This window comes from Lontra canadensis, unplaced genomic scaffold, assembly GCF_010015895.1.
Source record: "Lontra canadensis isolate GAN:19392208 unplaced genomic scaffold, GSC_riverotter_1.0 scaffold9, whole genome shotgun sequence".
In the NCBI taxonomy this organism is placed as follows: domain Eukaryota; kingdom Metazoa; phylum Chordata; class Mammalia; order Carnivora; family Mustelidae; genus Lontra; species Lontra canadensis.
Genome location: NW_022631003.1, coordinates 39,282,727 through 39,306,332, shown reverse-complemented (window position 1 = coordinate 39,306,332; position 23,606 = coordinate 39,282,727). Strand labels below are relative to the sequence as shown.

At 37.2% G+C, this 23,606-nt stretch overlaps 1 protein-coding gene and 1 long non-coding RNA gene across 12 annotated transcripts in view; both read left to right on the top strand.

Annotated features, from left to right (window-relative positions):
* Positions 1 to 23,606, top strand: part of KIF21A (kinesin family member 21A) — a 151,757-nt gene that overhangs the window by 6,452 nt on the left and 121,699 nt on the right. The gene's annotated exons all lie outside the window — the stretch shown is intronic.
* LOC116866350 lies at positions 3,366 to 22,202 on the top strand. Its single transcript, XR_004382376.1, has 3 exons — positions 3,366 to 3,377; positions 16,899 to 16,901; positions 22,092 to 22,202. It is a non-coding gene; the product is annotated as an uncharacterized LOC116866350 (long non-coding RNA).

Sequence of the window (23,606 nt, the reverse complement as noted above, 5' to 3'; positions counted from 1 at the left end):
AAGTGGGCCTTGAGCCTACAATCCTAAGGGAGATCAATAGTCACATGCTCTACAGACTGAGCCAGCCAAGGACCCCATGCTGGACACTTGTCTACTACTGAGGATATATACCACGTATGACATACATGGTCCCTGCTTTTACATTCCTAGCAGATGAGTCTCTTTAAATGAACAAAATATGTTAGAACTAACACAAAATGTAATCAATGGCGTGAACTAGAAATGGAAGATAATTGTTTCTAGTTTTTATTTATCCTTTATTAATTAATTTATTTATTTTTAAAATATTTTATTTATTTATTTGACAGACAGAGATCACAAGTAGGCAGAGAGGCAGGCAGAGAGAGAGAGAGAGAGGAGGAAGCAGGCTCCCTGCCAAGCAGAGAGCCCTATGCGGGGCTCGATCCCAGGACTCTGGGATCATGACCCGAGCTGAAGGCAGAGGCTTTAACCCACTAAGCCACCCAGGCACCCCTTCTTCTTTATTTTTTTAATAGCAGTTTTTAGTTACTATGATTCATTAAGAAGAGTGATTTAAAAAATGAAAAGTGTGCCCTGACTCTAAAGTATGCATTAGGGGGATATTATTTATATCATGTCCTACTTGATAAAATATACATGTCCCACTTTTATGTCTTTGTAGTTGGATTAGGAAGTAAGGGAAATGAAAGAAGAGCTAGTACATGATGTTAGTTGAAAGTCAATGAAATTATTTTATTTACAAAATATGAGTTGATATGTTTTCCTCAGCTATGGTTTATTGAATTTATGAAGTGTGATAGACCTGTTTGTTGTTTGGAACTCTATGAAAGTTCAAGTTTCATGTCTAATTATTACTATCCTTTGAGCTCTTACCATCTTACCTGCTAATTGGTTAATATTTTGATGCATAATTATGGGGTAGAGTGATGCACTAGAAATTCCAGTTTTGTGGAACCATGAAAGCAGAAATTATCTTGGCAGTTAATACCATAATCTGCCCAATCTTCCAGTTCTCTCAATTTATCTTCAAAGACATGAATTTGGAATATGCATTATTATGGATGTTTTCCCCCAAGATATGTTACAACCCATTTGTGTGACTCTGACTTAAAAATGGTTGTTTTCTGCTAATGTTAGATATAACCTTCATCTCAGCTTCAGATTAGGAAGGAAAACAGGAATGAAAATGGATGCCAGATAATAAAAAGTATTTGTGTACAGTGTATCATTAGAATAATTTTATCCAAAATAAAACAAATTTGTTTGTTATTTTCAATGCTTCTCTCTGGAAAGCGGATTTGTGAATTCTGTCTTTCAGCTTGGTTTCCCAGTGGATTAACTATTTAATCTTCTCAGAGTGTTAAAATAGTTTTCCTGTGGCTCAGGCTTTATTTGAAGCAAATGACAGCCAAGCAAAGGGACAATTTTCATGACACCCTACAATTATTATGAGATCTTTCTGAATTTCAGTTTAAGAATTATATATGAGGTTCCTTTGTCCTTTGTTTTTAGAAATTATCAGACATTTATATATTAAAGATGATTTTTAGTACCTCTGTAATTATTGAAAAAAATAGATTTTAAAATGGAAATGACCTGGAGGGACTAGCTGGTTAAGGCTCCTTCTTTGTGACAGTTTAGACAATAGGTCTCAGAGAAGTTGAGGAAATTGCTTGAGGTCTCACAGCTAGCAGCTCAAGTTTCGTGTTGATTAGTATTGTTTATTTTCCAGGTCTTCATGTTTTTCTGGCAGACGTCCTAGAAATAGAATAAATTTACATTTTATTTATTTATTTATTTATTTATTTATTTATTATTTTATTTATTTATTTGACAGAGGGTGACACAGGGAGAGAAGGATCACAAGCATGGGTAGTGGGAGAGGGAGAAGCAGCCAATGTGGGGGTTGATCCCAGGATGCTGGGATCATGACTTGAGCCAAAGGCAGACTCCTAACAACTGAGCCATCCAGATCCCCTAAATTTACATTTTAAAAACTATAGTTTTAATCCCTTAAGTACTCCTTATAAAAGTTAACTTGACATTTAGATGAGTTTCCTCACTCTTATGTGCCCATTATTTTTGCTTTTTATTTTTTTTAAGATTTTATTTATTTATTTGGCAGACAGAGATCACAAGTAGACAGAGAGGCAGGCAGAGAGAGAGAGAGGAGGAAGCAGGCTCCCTGCTAAGCAGAGAGCCTGATGCGGGGCTTGATCCCAGGACCCTGGGATCATGACCTGAGCCGAAGGCAGAGGCTTTAACCCACTGAGCCACCCAAGCGCCCCCATTATTTTTGCTTTATGATGGCCCCAATCTAGGAACCAGGACAGTGATTCTAAAAAGGACCTCTCAGAGACAAAGAATGAAGGACCCCTGGAACAGAAATACAGGTCTATATTTTGGAGTTCATGGTATATTTAAATGTGAAGAAATGCCAGAACTGGGTGATAAAAATAATATGGACTGCTTTTAACATTCACAGGTAGCACAGTAATGCTTTAATGACAACCACTTAAGTATCATGTGTGTATAGTCCAATTTGGAAATAATGTTCAACATGGAGATGGGAGCATTTTGTGAATGCTAGGCATATAGCCTTTTCCCCCATCCTTCCCCTTTGTTCTTAAAACTTTTTTTTTTTCTTTTTACTCCAACATACTTAAAGATTATAGCACATTCCAGTAATAATGGCAGGCTTGCTATGAGCAAGATGGCTGAAGTGGGGGGTAGGGTTGAGGTAGGGTGGAGTCATGTGGGGGTGAGATATATATTGAGACCTGGAATTGGTGATAGAAGTAGAAATCTGAGTGGTTTTAAAAAGACCTTCTTTTAGGTAATACTTCACGTGATAGGTGATTTTTTTTCTTTTTCTTTTTCTTTTTTTTTGATTCTTAAGCTTTTAAATAATATCTTAGTCCTTCCCCTCCTTATTTTAGAAGGAGATAAAGAATACAACACATTTTGACCATAACTGAGGCCTGTCATCCAACAAAAGTCCTAAATCTCACCTCTACATAAAGCCTTTCTAAATTATTCCCATGCACAGAAATTTCTGCCATTTGGGGCCATAGATCTTCCTTATATGAGTCTTCTCTCTCTCCCGCTAAACTTGCAATGAGAGAGATGGATACAGTGTGATTTTTCACTGTTCAGCTTGAAATGTTCCCCAAACTCAGAGAATATTTAATGCTTTTTTAAAGAAGGTGTTTCGGGTGCCTGGGTGGCCTAGTCAGTTAAGCATCTGATTCTTGGTTTGGTTCTCCGGTCATGATTTCAGGGTTGGCGCTGAGTGCAGAGTCTGCTTGAGATTCTTCTCCACTCCCCCTTCTACCTCCTTTGCAGGTGCACACACACACACTCTCTCTCAAATAATAAATAATATCTTTAAAAAAGTTAAAGAAGGTGCTAACATATTGATAGCATTATTATACAAGAACATTTGAAGGACATTATGGTTTTGATATTGAAACAAGCAGATATCTACCTGTCTAGATTGGAGTGACGGTCTTTCAGGATTTAACCCCATGGTGAGTCTACTTGGGTGACTGTTCACCCCTATCAGCATCTTCAGTAAGAGCAAGGAAATAAGAAAATTGTTCAGACTTGGTTTTGTCCCATCATGAGCCCAAGCAGGGGCTAAATCAAGGACGGCACTATGGATCTCTTAAGAGTGTAGTAAAATATTAGTTTTTGAAATTGGATTTGACATTATTCTCAACTTTGGGGAGCTGTGTCTGTCACTTAGGCATGATGAGTTTGTAGTTCTCTGAATATGATGAAGGACGTATTTTTTTCAGAGTATATACCCATATTCTTTGACATAGTTACGTAGTCATTTTGGAGTTGTTCTAAATGAGAGCCTTTTTCTTTTCTTTCCTTTTCTTCCTTCCTTCCTTCCTTCCTTCCTTCCTTCCTTCCTTCCTTCCTTCCTCTCTTTCTCTCTCTCTTTCTTTCTTTCTTTCTTTCTAGATTTTATTTATTTGAAAGAGAGAGAGAGACAGACTGAGCAGGGCAGACAGAGAGGGACAAGCAGACTCCTGGCAGAGCAGGGAGCCTGATGTGTAGCTCCATTCCAGTATCCAGGGATCATGACCTGAGCTGAAGGCAGATGCTTAACTGCCTGAACCACCTAGGCACCCTGAGAGAGACTTTTTCCATCAGCAAGCAAGAACATGAAACTTTGGAGAGGTCAAGCTATAGTTAATTATTATGATGTGGTATATTGATCACATGGGATAATGAGACATAGGCCATCTCTACCCTCATTTGTATTCTTTCTAATCTTACTAATTTTTTAGATAAAAATTCATTCATTATATAAATATAAATATCCACTGTGTACTGGAATCACATAACTTGGAGGCAATGTGATATAATAGAATGAATATGAGATGGTTAGAAAATTGTTTTATTTTGGATTCTTAACCACTGATAAACTTGGCTTTCAGTAAGCAGTTATCTACTTACCTCGGTGGACTTGAAAAAGGATCAAAAGAGCCAGCCACATGAAAGCATTTGGAAAATGGTTTTTACACAACACATACAATATTATTATTAGACATGAGTTTGATATAACCAACAATGGACCTGTTGGTTATATTTCAAATGCTAGCAATTGGATTAGTCATTCTCTAATGTGTGATCTGTAACTTGAGTTAGTAAAGTGCTTTATAGGTGTTTGTGTCTGCTCTCTTGCTTTTTGAGTGTGTCTATTACTTGCACTGCTATGAATGATAGAAAATGTATATAAACACTTCTAAAAACCTTACCTTACCTACCTTCATGGTTTTTTTTTTAATATTTTATTTATTTATTTGATAGAGATCACAAGTAGGCAGAGAGGCAGGCAGAGAGAGAGGGAAGAAGCAGGCTCCCTGCTGAGCAGAGAGCCCCATGCGGGGCTCGATCCCAGGACCCTGAGATCATGACCTGAGCCGAAGGCAGAGGCTTTAACCCACTGAGCCACCCAGGTGCCCCTACCTTCATGTTTTTATTTTGTTTTCAAAATGTTCCTTTCATACTGTTCTGCTCTAACTTAATAAATTCCTTCTTTTATAGTTTACTAAAATTCACCAGTTTAGCTTTTTCCTTTCTTTTCCCATACAGACTTCTAGTTGGTATGGTTTTTAGTATTTTGTAAAGTTACTATCATATACTTTGTGAGATTAACAATAGTATTGAGTTATATTTTCTACTAGTTGTTTAACCTAATATAAGAGGATGGTGACTAAATTGATTAATAAAAATGTGAATACTTGAATTGGCTTGCACTAGGGTTTTGAAAATGTTTTTAATTTCCTTACTTCCTTTTGTCGGTCTTGGCAACAACACACTAAACCAGGGTATGGATTAAAGAGTGTTACAAGGAGAAAACTGGGGAAAAAACTGGGAGTACTAAAAACACAGAATTTTTAAAGTTTACATTTTCTATAGAATTTTTTCTAGTACCTAGAGCTGATGGGGCAATGTGCTTGCAGTATTCATTGACAGAGCTATGTCAAGATTTAGCTGAAAGCATTTTAAAGAAGACTGATAATTAGAAGCAGGAAATAGATCTTGCAGGTCTAGTCTAAGAACCTTCAAATCAGCTTTTCATTTCATAAGTCACTTCTATTTGACTTATTATTACTTTCTTCTTTATTTTTTTTTTAATATTTTTATTTATTTATTTGAGAGAGAGAGATCACAAGTAGACAGAGAGGCAGGCAGAGAGAGAGAGAGAGAGAGGGAAGCAGGCTCCCTGCTGAGCAGAGAGCCCGATGCGGGACTTGATCCCAGGACCCTGAGATCATGACCTGAGCCGAAGGCAGCGGCTTAACCCACTGAGCCACCCAGGCGCCCTCTTCTTTATTTTTAAAGTTTATTTATTTATTTATTTTGGTAACCTCTACATGCCACGTGGGGCTCAAACTCACAAATAAGAGATCAGGAGTGGATGTTCCTCTGACTGAGCCAGCCAGGTGCCCAATTTTTTTCTGTTTTTGAAATAATATAATCACATTAGAAAAAGTATCCAGGAAAAGACGAGAAAAACAATCAATCACAGTTCATCACCCTGATCTAGTTACTATTAGCATTTTGATTTTTTCTTTAGTCTGTTTTATAAATTTTTAAAAATTATTGTAATGTGGATATACTTTTATAGCCTGATGTTTACCATTTTAGAGTAGAGCATAAGAATTTTTCCATGTCTTTATATCAGATAAGGGCATTTTGAATAACTTGCTGCATATTATGTGTCATCTACTATATATCAGTGGTTAACTCAATATATATTAAATTCCATATTTCAAAAAGTAATTTAATTCACAGACTTTTATTGTCTAGTAAGGATCTTAATTTCATTTTTCTATGATTTTGCTGTGCTTTATGATTCCTGTAATGTTTTCATTTCCACTGATAAGCAGACTCTACAAATGACCATTTCCTGGAATTGAAGGGGGGATGGTGGCACTGCCCACCCACAGTATATGGTTAAATGTGATGACATTGAGGATGCTTTTTAGAAAAAGATACCTTTATTTATAATTTTAAAATTTTAAACTATATCTACAACAAGATATAATGTATTAGGATAATATAGATATTCATTCAACACATTGGTCTAAGCCACTGATGGTCAACCAAACACAGGTCCATAACCATTCCATGTTCCTTGAAAATTAGTGCATTTCTAAAGTGCTTACATTGCTTTTGTTCACCTTGGTTGAATACAAAACACTTGTTTGAGCAGCTTGTTGGCCGACTAGTCTGTATCTGTCCTGCCCTAAAATGGAAGTTGTCAATGGCTGATTAAACCTGAGATTACAAGGGCGCCTGGGTGGCTCAGTGGGTTAAGCCTCTGCCTTCGGCTGAGGTCATGATCCCAGGATCCTGGGATCGAGTCCTGCTTCGGGCTCTCTGCTCGGCAGGGAGCCTGCTTCCTCCTCTCTCTCTGCCTGCCTCTCTGCCTACTTGTGATCTCTGTCAAATAAATAAATAAAATCTTTAAAAAACAACAACAACAAAAAACCCCCTGAGATTACAGATTTCATTCCTGGTTATTTGGCCTGCCATTTAAGATTCTTTAATCCAAACGTGACATCTGTGACATTGTCAAGTCTCAATTTAGACAATACAGTATGATACTTTTGAATTTTAGTTAACCAACTTTGCCTTAGATTGGCAACAAATTCCATCTGTCCTTGATTATTTTCTTATCTATTTTGTTACATAGTGTAATTGGACCTTCTGTTACCTTTGTAGCAAATGCAATTCTTGTCTTAGAGTATAGGGTTTCTTTAGTTATCTTTGATTCTTAATTTTGTATTAACTTGGTATAGCCAGTCATAATTTTATTTATCTTGTGTTCTATGACTGCAGCTTTCAAAATAGAGTAACTCAAAGACTTCTGATTTCACACTTTTAAATTTGCACATGTTTTGCTTCAATTTTGTTGCCTTGTTTTCTGTGTTTCAATTGTAAGATTCTACCCCATTCTATTTAAAAATAGGCATATTAAAAAAAATAAAAATAAAAATAAGCATAAAGAAATTTTTTTTTTTAAAGATTTTATTTATTTGACAGAGAGATCACAAGTAGGCAGAGAGGCAGGCAGAGAGAGAGGGGGAAGCAGGCTCCCTGCCAAGCAGAGAGCCCGACATGGGGCTCAATCCAGGACCCTGAGATCATGACCCAAGCCGAAGGCAGAGGCCCAACCCACTGAGCCACGCAGGTGCCCTAGGCATAAAGAAATTCTATGTTGCTGAGTGCTATGGGTATTGTTAGGCTATATGTTCAGTTGATTTCAGTGTGATGCTTAGAAGGCCAAGATTGTGAGTTTTATCCCTGGTTGGGCTTATTAGCTTGGCTGCTTTTAAATATAAACTTTACAGTTACGACAAATACAGAAGCAGCAAGTGGGTATTAGTGAGGATGAGTCAGTACAAATCAGTTAACACTGATGAAAATGATCTCTAACCATGTCTCTAACCATGTTCCAGAATTTTCATCCCCTTTTATTTTATTAGTAGGAAAAGAGGCAGGCAGAGAGAGAGGACGGGAAGTAAGCTACTTGCTGAGCAGAGAGCCCAATGTGGGGCTCGATCCCAGGACCTTGGGATCATGACCTGATCCGAAGGCAGAGGCTTTAACCCACTGAGCCACCCAGGCACCCCATTTTCATCCCCTTTTAAAGACCATTATAAGGGAAAATATTTTTATATTCAATATCTATAAGAGCTGAATAAATATCGTTATATTCAAAGTCTACAGGGGCTTAATAAGAGAAAGCACCACGCTTGTATGTTTGTTATAAAAATTAAATAAGAAATGTATATAAAACCCTTGTACTATTGGCACTTACTAAATGTTTTGTGAAGAATAGATACTACTGTCATTTTTATTATCATTATTTTCTCTGCTTAGTATCTCTTAGTTTCTGGGTCAGTCCTAAATAAGACCACAAGTAAATCAAAACAACATAGTTTGCCCCACCAGCTGATTGGTCTGAACTCTGTTTTACCGCTCTAATCTTCTGTGCCTCTGCTTTTGGGGTCAAAGCTTTCCCTGTAATGTCCTATTTTATTTGTCCAGACCTGACTTACGTCTCAGTTTCCTGATTTGTATCCCTTTCCCCATATCTTGAGTCCAAATTTACTTACGTGAAATTACAGAAAGCTTTCTTTCTGTAGAAGAGGAGACTTGTCCCGTTTTTTATTCAAGTGAGGTTTCCTTCAACTCATGTGGGCTACTTGAATCCACTTTTATATACACGCTAGCCCTTGATCAAGCCTGTGTTACTTCTGGACCTCACTTCACTTTCATGTCATCTAGGCCTTTGGCCAGGTTAGTTGTCTAATTTTCTCCCTTACCCCATGTGAGCCTGGTGACCCCAGTATATTTTGAGACAGATTTCACTTGAGATCAAGAAGCTGTGATTTTGGGGTGCCTTGGTGGCTCAGTGGGTTAAAGCCTCTGCCTTCGGCTCAGGTCATGATCCCAGGGTCCTGGAATCGAGCCCCGCGTCGGGCTCTCTGCTCCGCAGGGAGCCTGCTTCCTCCCCTCTCTCTCTCTGCCTGCCTCTCTGCCTACTAGTGATCTCTCTCTCTCTGTCAAATAAATAAAATCTTAAAAAAAAAAAAATCTTAAGGGACGCCTGGGTGGCTCAGTTGGTTGGACGACTGCCTTCAGCTCAGGTCATGATCCCGGAGTCCCGGGATCGAGTCCCGCATCGGGCTCCCAGCTCCATGGGGAGTCTGCTTCTCCCTCTGACCTTCTCCTCGCTCATGCTCTCTCCCACTGTCTCTCTCTCAAATAAATAAATAAAATCTTTAAAAAAAAAAAATCTTAAAGAAAAAAAAAGAAGCTGTGATTTTGTTATGGGATTGACATGAAACACACACACGCACACACACACACACACACACACTCATTAAAACATAAAATCCACTAAGGAGTTGATGAATCTGGCTAATGTATAAAATATATTAGTAGACAAATTGATATTTTTCTTTTTTTTTTTTTTAAGATTTTATTTATTTATTTGACAGAGAGACAGTGAGAGAGAGCATGAGAGAGGAGAAGGTCAGAGGGAGAAGCAGATTCCCATTGGAGCAGGGAGCCCGATGCGGGACTCGATCCCAGGACTCTGGGATCATGACCTGAGCTGAAGGCAGTCGCCCAACCAACTGAGCCACCCAGGCGCCCTGATATTTGTTTTCTAATATCAGTTGATGAAAGATAGTCCATATGAAAACATGTCCAAATGACATTTTAGTTAAAAAGGATATATGAGCTTGTCAAGAAACTTTGAAGTTTTGAGCAGCTTTCTTGATTGTCGTTTTGAAATGGAAAATTTTGGTCACTCCTGAACTATGTTTACCTTTGTGTTAATATGAAAATGGTTCTTTTCTGGTAGCTTCTGCTGTGTCATGTAACGTACGCACAATGACAGCTTAGCATCTTAATTTTGATGAAGCAGCCCATAGACTGTGTGTTGGGCTAGGCCAAATCGTTGGTGTCCACTGTAATCGCTCAGTATGGGACTGGCACATCTAGGTGAATTGGCAAGTGGTTTTTCTCATGGCAGCTTCACTGACAGTGAGAAGGGATGGGAAGAAGAAGAATGTGTGAGGGAATCAAGGTGAATCGAGTAGCCATTGTGGTTCCCAGAAGCCCTGCACTGTCATTTAAAAGCATCAGGATCTATGGCAATAGTGCCTTGTCTTATCCCAGGATATCTATACAGGAACTTCTAAACACTGCTTGATCTCTTTTTTCTAGCTTCATGTTCCTTATAAATTTTGTCTTTTCCCTCCCCCCCCGAACCTGCCTTAATTTTATTGTTCTTTGCAGCACTGCTTATTGAAAAGAGCACGGACTTTAGTGTCACAAAGTTTTGAGTTCAAAATTCTAGGACAACCTCTTAAACTTTATGAATCTTGGTTTTGTCATCTGTAAAATGGAGTTAATATCCATCTTATAGAGTTGTTAAGATTATATGAATGTTGTAAATGCCTTGCCTTTAGTATTGTCCATCTATATCTCTATAAATTTCTGTCTCTGTCCATCTATATCTCTATAAATTTCTATTTTTCCTCTTCTAGGTAAAAATTAACAGTGAATAACCATAATTTCTTTTCTAATCACCTTAAGACAGGAATACTTTCCCTGGTGAGCTCTTGTTTATAAAACTCTACCTTTGAGGCACCTGGGTGGCCCAGTGGGTTAAGCGTGTGATTCTTGGTTTTGGCTGAGGTCATGATCTCAGGTTTGTGGGATTGAGCCCTGCGTCAAGCTGTCCACCAGGCTTTGTGCTCAGTGGGGAGTCTACTTTAGATTCTCCCTGTCCCTCTGCCCCATCCTCACTCCCCTCTCTTTCGCACATGGGTCCTCTCTCATAAATAATTAAGTAAACCTTTAAAAAAACGAAAGCCAAAAAAACCCTCTGCCATCATCTTGGTTTCTCTGTAAATAGAGATAATAAGAGTACTAATCTCTCATAGGATTGTATGGGATTTAATTGGCATATTAATAATACTTAGAATAATGCTTGGCATATTGCAGGCCTCAGTGAATGTTACTTGTATTCATTAACTTGCAAAAATTTGCTTCTTGAGCAGAGATATAGGGAGAGGTTAGTAACTTTCAGCTATAAGATGTATAAGGTCCAGAGATTTAATGTATTACAGGGTGACTGTAGTTGATAACACTATATTGTGTAGCTGAAATTTGCTAAGAGAGTAGAACTTGAAAGTTCTCATCAAGGGAAAAAAGGGCAAATGTGTGGTGATGAATGCTTCAATTAACTTGATGGGGGAATCCTTTGGAAGTGTGCACATGGGGGGTGCCTGGGTGGCTCAGTCAGTTAAGTGTGTGCTTTCTGCTCAGGTCCTGATCTCAGGATCCTGGGATCAAGTCCCACATCAGGCTCCCTGCTCACAGGGAGTCTGCTTCTCCCTCTCCCTCTACCTGTCTTCCCAGCTTCTGCTCTCTTTCTGAAATAAATAAGCAAAAATCTTAAAAAAAAAAAAAAAGTGTGCCCATATATCAGATGATCACAATGTATACTTTACATATGTTATGATTTTATTTGTCAATTGTATCTCAGTAAAGATGAATAAAAGAGAAAATAAGAGTACATTTATATTAGATAATATTGACCTTAATATTACCAGTTGGAGTTATCAGCATTATATTTATAAGATAGAATGGATGTCTTAGTTTGTCTTTATGAATACAATGAGTTATGAAAGTCAAGGTTGAGATAATTATGCTTTCTTGACTAGGTTGAATAATTTTTTTTTTTAATCTTTGTCCTCTTTTGGTATGTATACTAATGGAGTAACATTCCTTTCCTGTTTATCTTTAAGGACATGGGAATACTTATTGATTTCCAACTGCTTACCTGGCAAGGTGAGCTGACAGACTTGTTAATCCTTAAACCTCTTAAATATATCTCTTGGTATATCATTAACTCAAGCACAGTTCTACTAATACTAACAGAGTATTTACTAAGACCCCAAAAGTGATTGAACACAACACATACACACTTATATATATAAGCTCTAAGAAAACATCTCACTATTTCCATATCTAATGTGAAATAATTAATAGATTTGATTGAGGTGACAGAGTTCCTTTGTTAAATTAAATTTTTTAATTAATTTATCCTTTTTAGAGTCTATGAGCAAGTCATTTGACATATTTTAAAAATTTAATTATCATGATTAAATAAAAAAATTAATTTGTGACTCTTTTTTAGACCTTGCTTAACAATTAGGTTTTTCTTGTTTATACAGTATTAGCTGCTGAAACCTTTATAGTTTTGTTAGCATTCAAAAACCAGTTTCTGAGTATTTAATGGTACCAACAGTCTGAAACAAACAATTCTGAAAACAAACTTCACTTTTTAAAAAAACCTGTTTAGAAAACAAACTTGACTGAACTGGTAAAATAAACACTTTTTTGTCTTTTTCACAAGTTGGTTTACTGTGAAATGGAGTGGTGGGGTGACAGATGAACGTAGAAAATCTGTGGTAGAAGTTAAGTGGGGTATTGAAGATGACTATGAGTCCTAGTTACTGTTTTTGACAGGCAGAATCCTCCAAATATTAGCTATTAAAAACAATTACAGAGGTAGATATAACGGAATATGAATATCCTTCAAAATCATCAGATTTCCTCATATGCAAAAACAGATACTTATGTATTTGAGTTAATTTCTGTACATTCTGATGAGAGCCATGCTGTCTATTTACCTGAGAAAAGAATGCAGTAAAAGGAATTTCTGTTTTCAAAAGCAGTCATCTTCATCATTTTTTTTTTTTTTGGTACTACCAAGTAGGTTTATTTGCACATTATATAATTTCCCTTTTATAATTGAATCTTTTAAATGAACTTTGGTGATGAAAGTAATACTTTTGGACTTTGAGTTCAGTTCTTTTCTATTCCATTGGCTCACTGTGAGGTGGCAGTGGTGTAAAAGTGACTTGTGGGAAACTAATGTGGCACCTCTCCATGACTCAGTCCCATTATGTGTAAAGTGAACTAGACTTCTGCTGAGTACATTACATCTTCTTTATAAAGCACCACTAAAAGTGTAGAACAAAAGCTATCGCTCCAAGCTTGTTGTAAATACGGCAGAAGTTACTTAAGTATCTTTTGATATCTAAAATGGAGGAATGAAAATGAATATGTAAAGACAGTGCATGGCTGCCATTGCTGATCATTCCAATTCAGTTTGGCTCAGATAAGTTCAATATATTTCAGTAGTCCCAATCATGAGTTATTGAATCCCACTAAAATCAAGTGCAATGCAGACACTTTGTTAGGCACTGGGAAATCCAAGGTGAATCAGGTATGGGTTTTGGCCTTGAGGAATTTGGTTCAGTTAAGAGAGTCTTGCAGCTCTGATGGCTCTCTGAAACATGCCAAAAATGGAGGATGAACACATTATGTACAAGGTATTGGAATGGTCTACTTCTGTAGCCATTGTAATCACAATAGCTCACTTTGAAAGACAGAAAAATGACTCCTATTTTCCAAAATAGTAATGTAAGCTCTTCCTAATAATGTAAGTTCCATGATCTTTGTAAGCTCTTCCTAATAATCTAAGTCTCGTGATCTTTCCAATTTCTTAATCTTTAACATAATCCTATTGGTTTATTTGCTTTTTTTTCTTATCCTCCATACTTATTCTCTCTAATCTTTTCCAATTTTCATACTCATTCCACTAAAAAAAAAAGTCCCTCCCATAGATTTCATCAGTTTTCATCAGATGTTAATTGCAAAGCTTTATTGACATCTGCTTCTCCACACATCTAAGGACAGAGTATGCACACATGCCTGCATGTTCACACATACACACATACATTTTCCCACACAGTTAGTTATTAACTAAGTCATTCAGAGAGGCCAGCTCGGATCTAAGTGAGGTAGGAGGCTTCTATGGAAAGTGCCCTAAAATATTCCATTTCTGAGAATATAGTTTGGATAAAATGTTAAATCCCTTAGTTAACTGCCTATCTTTTTCCTTGTGTGTCTACATGGATCCTGATGTTCTGTGGCTAATAGGCTGTGTTTTTTCTTAGGAGACTGACGATCTGTTTTATCTTTCAAGATCCAAAACCCCAGGCATTTTGAACATTTAATATTGGTGGAGTTATAGACTTTTAGGTGTCCTTGACTTCTCTATTATCCAATCGTACTTCTGTTAGATATACCTTTCATAGTAGCTAGCTCTCTGTTACAAGGAATTGGCAGACACAATTTCCTTTGAGAATGGGCTGTGGCATTAAGAGACTTGATTGAACCGGACTCATTTCCTCGTTTTTAACCTTGAGTAAATTGTTTAAGCTGGCTGTACATCAATTTCCTCATCTGTAAAAGATATTAACAATATATACCTTATAGAATTCTTCTCTCCTAAGGGTGCCTTTACTGACTAATGCTACTGTATTCACATAGGTAAGTATAATATATAGTGTATGATAGATTGCTTTGTAAATAGTAGTCTTTATTTTGTATTTATTTTTTTAAAGATTTTACTTATTTATTTGAGAGAGAGAGAGTATAAGCTGGGGAGAGAGGCAGAGGGAGAGGGAGAAGCAGACTCCTGTTGAGCAGGGAGCCCTATGTGGGGCTCGATCCTGGGACCCCTGAGATCCTGGGATCCCCCTAGTGCCTCAGTAGTGGTCTCTAGTGTCATGGGTTTATGTTGTTTTTTTCCTTCCTGCTCAAATGGATTTTGAATTATTTAAGAACAAAGATAGACTTTATCTCTTTTTGTCCTTTGTGAAGTGCTTAGTACATCAGTAGGCATTTCATATGTGGTTCTCAACACCAGAGGAGAAAACATAGTATACTCTTGATTATTGTTATGGAAACTTTAGTCAGTCTGTCAAAAAATATTTGATTGCCATTGGTGTTCCAGGAAGGGTGCTCTGGGTGTGGAGGATATATAGATCTTCCTCAAGTTATGAAGGGGTTACCTCCTGATAAAGCCATCATACATTGAAAATATCATTAAGTTGAAAATGCATTTAATACACCTAACTTACAAGCATCATAGCTTAGCCTGGACTACCTTAAACGTGTACAGAAGACTTACATTAGCCTAAAGTTGGGCAAAATCAACTAACACAAAGCCTGTTTTGTAATAATGTGTTGAATATTTCATATGACTTATTGAAAGTGAAAAACAGAGCAGTCCTAAGTGTGTTGGTTATTTATGTTTGTTGTGGTCACGTGGCTGACTGGGAGTTGCAGCTTTCTACAGCTGCCCAGCATCATGAGAGAGTATCATGCTGCTTAATACTAACCTGGGAAAAGATCAAAATTCAAAATTCAAAGTACAGTTTCTACTGAATGTGTATGTCTTTTGTAGCAATGAAAAGTTGGAAAATTGTGTCAAACCATGGTAAGTTAGGTACTCTTTGTAGATGTAAGCAAGATAAGGGTTTCCACTTTGAAGGAGATAACATTGGGTGAGGATAGAGACAATAAACATAAAAATAGTAATTTCAGATATTGATTATTACTGTGCAGAATGTGCAACAGTATGCTTGATAATAATTGGCCTTGGTTGGGAGGAGACATTGGAGCTGAGACCTGAATACTGACTGAGAAGTGAGCTATGAGAAGATCTGAGAGAAGAGATTTCTAAGCAAAAACAATGACAAAATCCTTGAAAAATAAACTGGCATGTTAGTTGAATGGTAGGAAGAGCAATATAGCCAGGTACAACAAATAAAAAAGAGGATGGAGATAATGCCTGGAGAAGGGCAGGAGCCAGATCATTTAGGGCCTTGTAATCAAGAATAGAAATATTGAACTTTCATTTTAGTGGGAAAGCTTTAGAGAATTTTAGGAGGAGACCTGACGTGATCTGACTTACACTGTAGAAAGATAAGTGTTTGCTATGTAGAGGGCGAACTGTGTTACAAGAATTCATGGAAGTGGGAGACCAATGAGAAGCTGTTAATGTGTTCCAGAAAAGAGATGGAGGTGGCTTGGATTAAACAGTAGCGGGGCACATGGCGAGCAGTAGATTTGGGGTATGTTTTGGAGATAGAGCTGTTAGGACTTGCAGATAAAGGGTATGATGAAAAGAGAATTAAATAGATTCTTGGGTTTGAAACTTAGAGGAGAAATGGATTTTTTGGGAAGGGAGAGCAATAGTTCTATTTTGGCTCTGTTGCAGTTGTTGTACATTGGATATCCTAATAAAGATGTCAAGTTGATTGTTAAATATACGAGTTTGGATAGCAGGCTAGATGTCTGGGTTGAAGACCCACTTAAGGGATTTGAAGTTGCCAAGAATGCTGGTAGAAGTAGTGGTGAAGGGGACCCTGTAGATTGTAAGTGAGATCAATTTTAAGTGTGACAAGGAGAGCAATAAAGAATTTTGAGGGGTGGTAAGGTCTGATGACATGTGCTTCTAGGAAGATGGGATCTTTGGGAGAGAATGAGAAGACACAGGTTGGAAACTGCACTAGGGAGCAAAAAGAAAACTCACCTGGTGGCAATGACTTGTACGGGTGGAAAAAATAGCCTTTCCTGAGGGCAGTAAGAGCCATGTCCTCAGGGGATAGGCAGGTGAGGTTTTAGGTTTGAGGGTATAGGTGGGTTTTCAAGTCAGAATAAATGAACTATTAAGCACTATGTGGCAGAAGCAAATGTTCTAGCTTATAAATGCATATTAACTCACATGATACAATAATCCTATACTATAGGCACTATTATTAGTTGTTTTTTATGAATAAGGAAATGGAGAAGTTAAGCAATTTGCTTAGGGTCACGCAGGTGTAAGTGACAGGGCTGGATTTGAATTCTGGTAAACTTGGTTCTAGCTGGTTTTCCAGATGTTAACACTTGCCTATATTGCTGCTGTGGACCATGATTTCCAACACACAGCCAAGGTGTTTAGGAAGGAAGTGAGAGACACGGTGGGGCCAAATTAGAGTCTATACAGCATTGAATTAAAATTTTTATATTGATGGTTAATCTGGAAAATTTGGACTTCTGATGGTGACTTTAGAGTTTGATGAACTTTTTATTTTAGCTCCAAGAGCATCTTGAAGATTTTAGATGGCTATTTTGCTGTGGTTTGATGTTTTGCTGAGATATGGTGGGTAAGGAGAATTTTGAGGTATCTGGTGACCCCACTGAGAGGAGACGTTGAGCTATATTCTTGTAGCATTGGCCTGCCATGTTACTACTGTCTTGTAGAGAGCTTGTTTGATGTTCTTGAGCGAACACTGTATCTGCCAGTTTGTTTCTGGCCCTGAAATTCAAGCATTTTTGTAGTTCTCATCATTTGATATTGTTAAGGCAACTGCTTTTGGCTACAAAATTTGGAATAATACTAATGACACTAAAAAAATGATAGAAGTTGATTTTGATTGTAATGGTAAAAAATTTCATATTTTTTTCACAAGGGTACTTGCAAAATTTTGAGCAGTATATTTTTTCTGATGATAAAAGTATTATCATTTTTGGGAAAATTTATAAAAATTTCACTACCCTGAGAAATAAAAACATTTTATTTCTCTTATATTTTAATATAATCTCATTCTTTATGTAATATAACAAAAATTGAATCCTATTGCATATACAGTTTTCACCATGTGTTTTTTTTTTCACTTCACATTTTCCATTTCGTGAATGTTTTCCTAGATCATTAAGTCCTCCTCTCAAATCTGATGCCTAAAGACTGTGTATAACTGGTTTGTTGAATGGACTGATTTTGGTAGCATCTAGCGAGGAACCTTTTGCTTTATGCTTCAATCAAAATTGTTTAATTTTTCTTTCCAACCTCTTAGGTAGGTCCCATTACTTTCTGGTTATTTTCATCTGTAGGAATGGTCTCATTTTCAGAAATTAAAGTACTGCCCAGTCTAAACTAAAAACATCCAATTCCCTGTTCTCTTTGCATCTGATTCAGTCCTGACCACAGACTTAATAACCTACAGTGGAAAAGAGGAACTCCCCTTTGCTTACCTTATTCTGCCTCAATTTGTGCTTCCATTTCTCCTTCCATGCTCACTCTGCCTCTTCTGGGTCTTCCAAAGAGGGAGTGGGGAGACATTTAAAGAAGAAAAGCAAAATTTCTTTTTCCTTAGTGTTCTGCGTACTTCTTTGCTTGATGCTTTTTGTAGTGCTCTCTTGCCTTTCACTAGCTGGCTTTAATGTCCTCAAGTTCACTGTAGAGCCTCCTGAGGGCAGTCTTCTTGCCATGTCTGTAATGGGAGCTGCACTCCGTGCATAACCTTTTGTGAATGCTCTAGCTTTTTTCCCTTCCTTACTTTCATATCTTGTGTATCTATAGCCTATGACAGTGAATGTCCATTTACTGTGGTGGTAGTCAACATTCCTTGCAAAATAGGAATGCTGATAGTCTGGCCACCGACTTTTTTGTCTACCTGGGCAATGCGAAATACCACGTATCTGTGACTTGTCAGTAGCAAAAGTGCTACTTGCTCAGTAACTGTCCTCTTTTTTTTTTTTTTTTTACTTCCCATCTTCAGACTTTATATATTTACACCTGGAATCCAAAGGACATGCATCAGATTTTTCTCTCAGAGACACTCTCACTTCTCTCTAGAAGTGGGACTATCCTCTACAACATAGACATTTTGAGATGGGACAGTCTGCATTCTGCAGAAATGCAATGCCACAGTCCCCTTCTTATAACTCTTTAGTCTCTATAAGTAAAGACAAACTTGGACCCCTCCACCCCCACTTGACTTGACAGAGGAGAGGCATTTTACTTCCCTATACTTTGGAGATGAAATGAGAAAACAGTGTTCTCTATACTTACAAATTTTTTTTTTAAGTATTTTGATCATGAATCTTTAGCCTTATCATGTATAGCCTAAAGATGAGTGGTAAGGACTGCTAGTTGAAGGGCCAGTTTGGTCACCTCTTGGTAAATACTATGGGGATATGTTTAGAAACTTTTCTTGAGGTTTTATAGTTGAAATGAGATACCAGGAAAAGTCACATTCCTTGCTATACTTGCTAGTATTTTATTATATCATTTAGTAGTTTGAGCAACTTCATAGTGAATATTGCTGGTCAATATGGCTCCTTCATAGAGGAGCTCCAAATAATCTCCAAGGGAGTGGCAAAAAGGAGGAACTGTTTATCCTATAGGAATGGAATTTGAAGACCTGGGGCTCAGCTCTGCTTCCATTAGTAACTAGATGAGTTATGTCAGGCAAATCACATACATTCTCATGGATTTATCTTTAAAATGAGAAAGTTAGACCAAAGAATCTTCAAGATTCCTTCTCTCTCTGAAATTGATGTGTTTCCAAGACACTCTTTCTTTCTTTTTAAAGATTTTCTTTATTTATTTGAGAGAGACAGAGAGCGCAAGTGAGAGCAAACACAAGCAGGGGGAAGGGTAGAGGAAGAAGGAGAAGTAGACTTCTTGATGAGCAGCGAGCCTGACATGGGGCTCCATCCCAGGACCCCGGGATAATGACCAGAGCCGAAGGCAGTTGTTTAACTGACTGAGCCACCTACGTACCACTAAGGTGTTCTTTCTGTTAGAACTACACCACATTAGGACTTGTTAACAGATTACCCATGGAAGTGGAACTTTTGGATAGAGCCCATACCATATCATCCCATCCATCCCATCCATCCCATCCCATTCATTTATTTTTTTCATCAGCTCACTCATTTAACAAATACTACTCTGTATACATGAATCCAGTCATTGCACCAATTTCACACACAAGATAGATAATGTAGCTTTTTCATTAAAGAGGGGAAAACAATCATAGTTTGAGAAACTGTAGTTAAACAAATAAGTAAAATTGTAGATGTAGATTCTAAATATAGTTCCTGGTACATAGCAGTTGCTTAACAAATATTAAGGGCAATTAAACCAGTTGAACCTATCCTGAGGGCTCCACTAATTGTGTCATATTATTGCTAAATTCCTGGTGATTTGTGGGTACTCTTAGTGCTTTATTAATATAACTTAATTATGTAATATCCTCATCATCATCCATTTAGCTCCTTGCTCTTGTTGTAAAACTAGACCTTTTGCTTATTAATGGATAATTCTTACTGGTTCTCCTATACATGCACTTACTCATTGAAGAACATTCTGAATTAAATGGCTTTGGTTCACAATTTCTGTTGCTTTTGTAGTTTTCTAGTTTATCTCAAACACCCAATGTACGTTCAGGTGAAGAATCATAGGAAAATATTAGGATCAATAGACAATGAATTCATAGAAAAGTCTAGGAAACTCTATAGTGTTTTCATATATCAAATATTCAAATTAAAAGAAGAAGCATTTGCATTATTGGAGGAGACTGATCAACAATGTTTTTCATCACTCAACATGTCACTTCATATATGTGGGTCATTCCTACCAACTAGGCAGGCCTCAAAAGTTATAAATCCTCTTTGTCCAGATACAGATTAGAGCTTACAAAACTAATGTTTTATGGTTGCTAGTCTGTCTACATTTAACCCGTGGTTGGTTTAAATGATAGAATTAGATGTTGCTCAGAAGAGAGGTCAAATTGGATTCCCACTGGGAGGTGGGAGAGCCCTTGCCATTTCATATGCATGTATAGCTGTGTTGTTCTTACTGTCTTTTATATCTACCCCATCTTTTTCCATTTCCCTTGCCACTACCTTAGTTCAGGTTTTAAGTTATTTAATGCCAGAATGATTATAATTTGTTTTAATTAATGATGTAGATCAGTTTCACCATTCCAGAGAATAAACCTTCCTTCCAAGATGTTCTGACTATCAAATCTAGAGTAATTAAAGATTGTTTTGTTGGCTGTGGCCTTTACAGAATTCAACATGTGACAAGATGAAGGAAGCAGTATTTTTTACTTGTCCACTACATTTGCAAAGTAATACAAAGGAGCTCCACAGCTTTTTCTCCCTTACAAGTTAAAAACATAGCTAACTGGTAATTTTTCATGCTTTGTTTCAAAATATAAATAGAAGAAAATTTAGTAAAATCTATAAAGCTGTGATTGCTGATATTAACAAGTATAATCATGACTGAACAAAATTGTATCCACTTGAGAATTTTATGCCATCTTTACATGGTTTTAGTATTTTTTAATTGCTTTTTTATTAATTTCAGAGGTAGAATTCAGTAATTCATTAGTTGCATATAACACCCAGTGCTCATTTCATCCAGTGCCCTCTTTAATGCCCATCACCCAATTATCCCTTCCCTTCACCCACCTCCCCTCCAGCAATCCTCAGTTTGTTTTCTAGAGTTCAGCATCTCATGGTTTGTCTCTCAATTTTCATCTTACTTTATTTTTCCTTCCCTTCTCCTATGTTCATCTGTTTTGTTTCTTAAATTCCACATGTGAGTGAAATCATATGGTATTTGTCTTTCTCTGACTGACTTATTTTGCTTAACATAATACCCTCTAGTTCCATCTTTTCTTATGTAGGCATTGTGGAGCTTGAACTCAACCTTGAAATCAAGACCTGAGCTCAGAGGTGCGTGGATGGCTCGGTCAGTTAAGCGGCTGCTTTCTGCTCAGGTTATGATCCCAGGGTCTTGGGATTGAGCCTCATGTTAGGCTCCCTTCTGCCGTCCCCCCGGCTTGTGCTTGCGTGCTCTCTGTCAAATAAATAAATCTTTAAAAAGTTAAAAAAAAAAAAAAAAGACCTAAGCTGAGATCAAGGCTTGGATGCTTAATGTGCTGAACCATCCCAAGTGCCCCTACATGGCTTTAGTATTGTTAAATATTCATGCTTAGTTTTTTTTTTTTTTTTTTCCCACAATTTACTGTTTTAATAACTTTTCATCACTCTCCCTCTTAACGGTGTATCTTCTGGTACTTAAGTTTTTTTAAAATTCTCTCCTTTTCATTTATCCTTACTTGTTGCCAAATCCTACTGTGTCTTTCTCATTAATGCTTCATATTGCACTTTCCTCTTACCCTGCCCCTAGCAATTAACATTACCTTCCCTCTAGTTTTGGTCTTTACTATTTAATTTACTTTGCTGCAGTTTCTTCACTAATGATCGCAATAAGTAACATTGTTATGGTTCCGTGAGTGACTACTCATGTTTTCTTACTTGAGCCTTCTGATCAGTTTCTTGTTATTTCTATTTTAAAGATGACAAGACATAGACTCTGTAAGTATCAGAGAATAATAAGTAAAAGAGCAGGGACTAGAACCAGGTCTTCTGGTTTCCAGTCACGTGCTCTTTTTATTATGCCCTCTGCCTTACCTTATCTGATATCCCTCTCCAGTCTATTTCATTGCTATCAGATTGTTCTGTCCTAAATCATTGCTTTGAACACATCCATACAGGTCTCTTTGTCTTCTTGCCCTTATGTATCTTAATTGTATTCTTGCTCCTATGTATCTTTATCATTGGGGTTTGGCTGCTTAACACTTGCAGATTTATCAAGTTCCCAGATGCTAGGACAGATCCCGTTCTGAAATACTGAGCCATCCTGGAGCACCACAGGCTTAGAAGTTCAGGCCGAGCACTGGGTGTGGTACAAAAAACAATGAATACTGTTATGTTGAAAATAAATTAAAAAAAAAAAGATGATTAAAAAAAAAAGATACTATAGTCATGGGCTGGCACAATGCCTGGCATATGGTGGCCACTTAATAAATATTTAAAATTTAAAAAAAAAAAAGAAGTTCAGGCCGACTTGACTTTTTTATGTTTTCATTTCTTATACTCAGCACAGGCATAAACTTTTTTTTTTCTTAATGAATTAAACCCTTTATTACTAGAACTTCCATAGCTTGATTCCAGGAATTAAACTTTTGGCCATGCCTTGTATCACTATTCCAATAATTTGTACTCTGTCTTATTGCTCCGTGTGCCTTGGTTACCGCCTTTGTTTACTGCTGAGTTCATCATTGAACTTTCCCTTGAACTAACATCAACAACAGAAACAACACTTGTATTCACAGATGTTTAGCACAGACCCTTGTATATAGTAAGTAGTCTTTTTTATTTTATTCATAACTGGATCACCAGTATCTGGAACAGTGATTAATTCAGAAGAGACCTTCAGTAAGTATTTGTTGACTGACTCTATTTTCTGTAATAAAATAAATCTTTGTGATTGAGTATCTGATATCTGCCAGTATATTTTCCCTGATGCTGAGTATATCTGTTTAGATTTCTATTTGCTGCTTGACCTCATACTCCTAATGTTTTCTCCCTACTGCTAGGCCCACTTAAGCTCACCTGCCTTTTTTTTTTTTTTTAAAGATTTTATTTATTTATTTGACAGAGAGAGATCACAAGTAGACAGAGAGGCAGGCAGAGAGAGAGAGAGAGAGGGAAGCAGGCTCCCTGCTGAGCAGAGAGCCCGATGTGGGACTCGATCCCAGGACCCTGAGATCATGACCTGAGCCGAAGGCAGCGGCTTAACCCACTGAGCCACCCAGGCGCCCTCACCTGCCTTTTTTATAGATTTCTTCCTATTTCATGGTGGTGCTTACACTCCCTGATTGTCAAGACCCTGTGGATCTATTTGATCTCTAGGTCCTATGCTGAACTGGATCCGATATTTACCAAGACTGTGTAAAATTCTTTAATAGATAATTAAAATGTATTTAAAAAATACTTTTTATGTTTGCACTACCTAATTGTCAACCAAA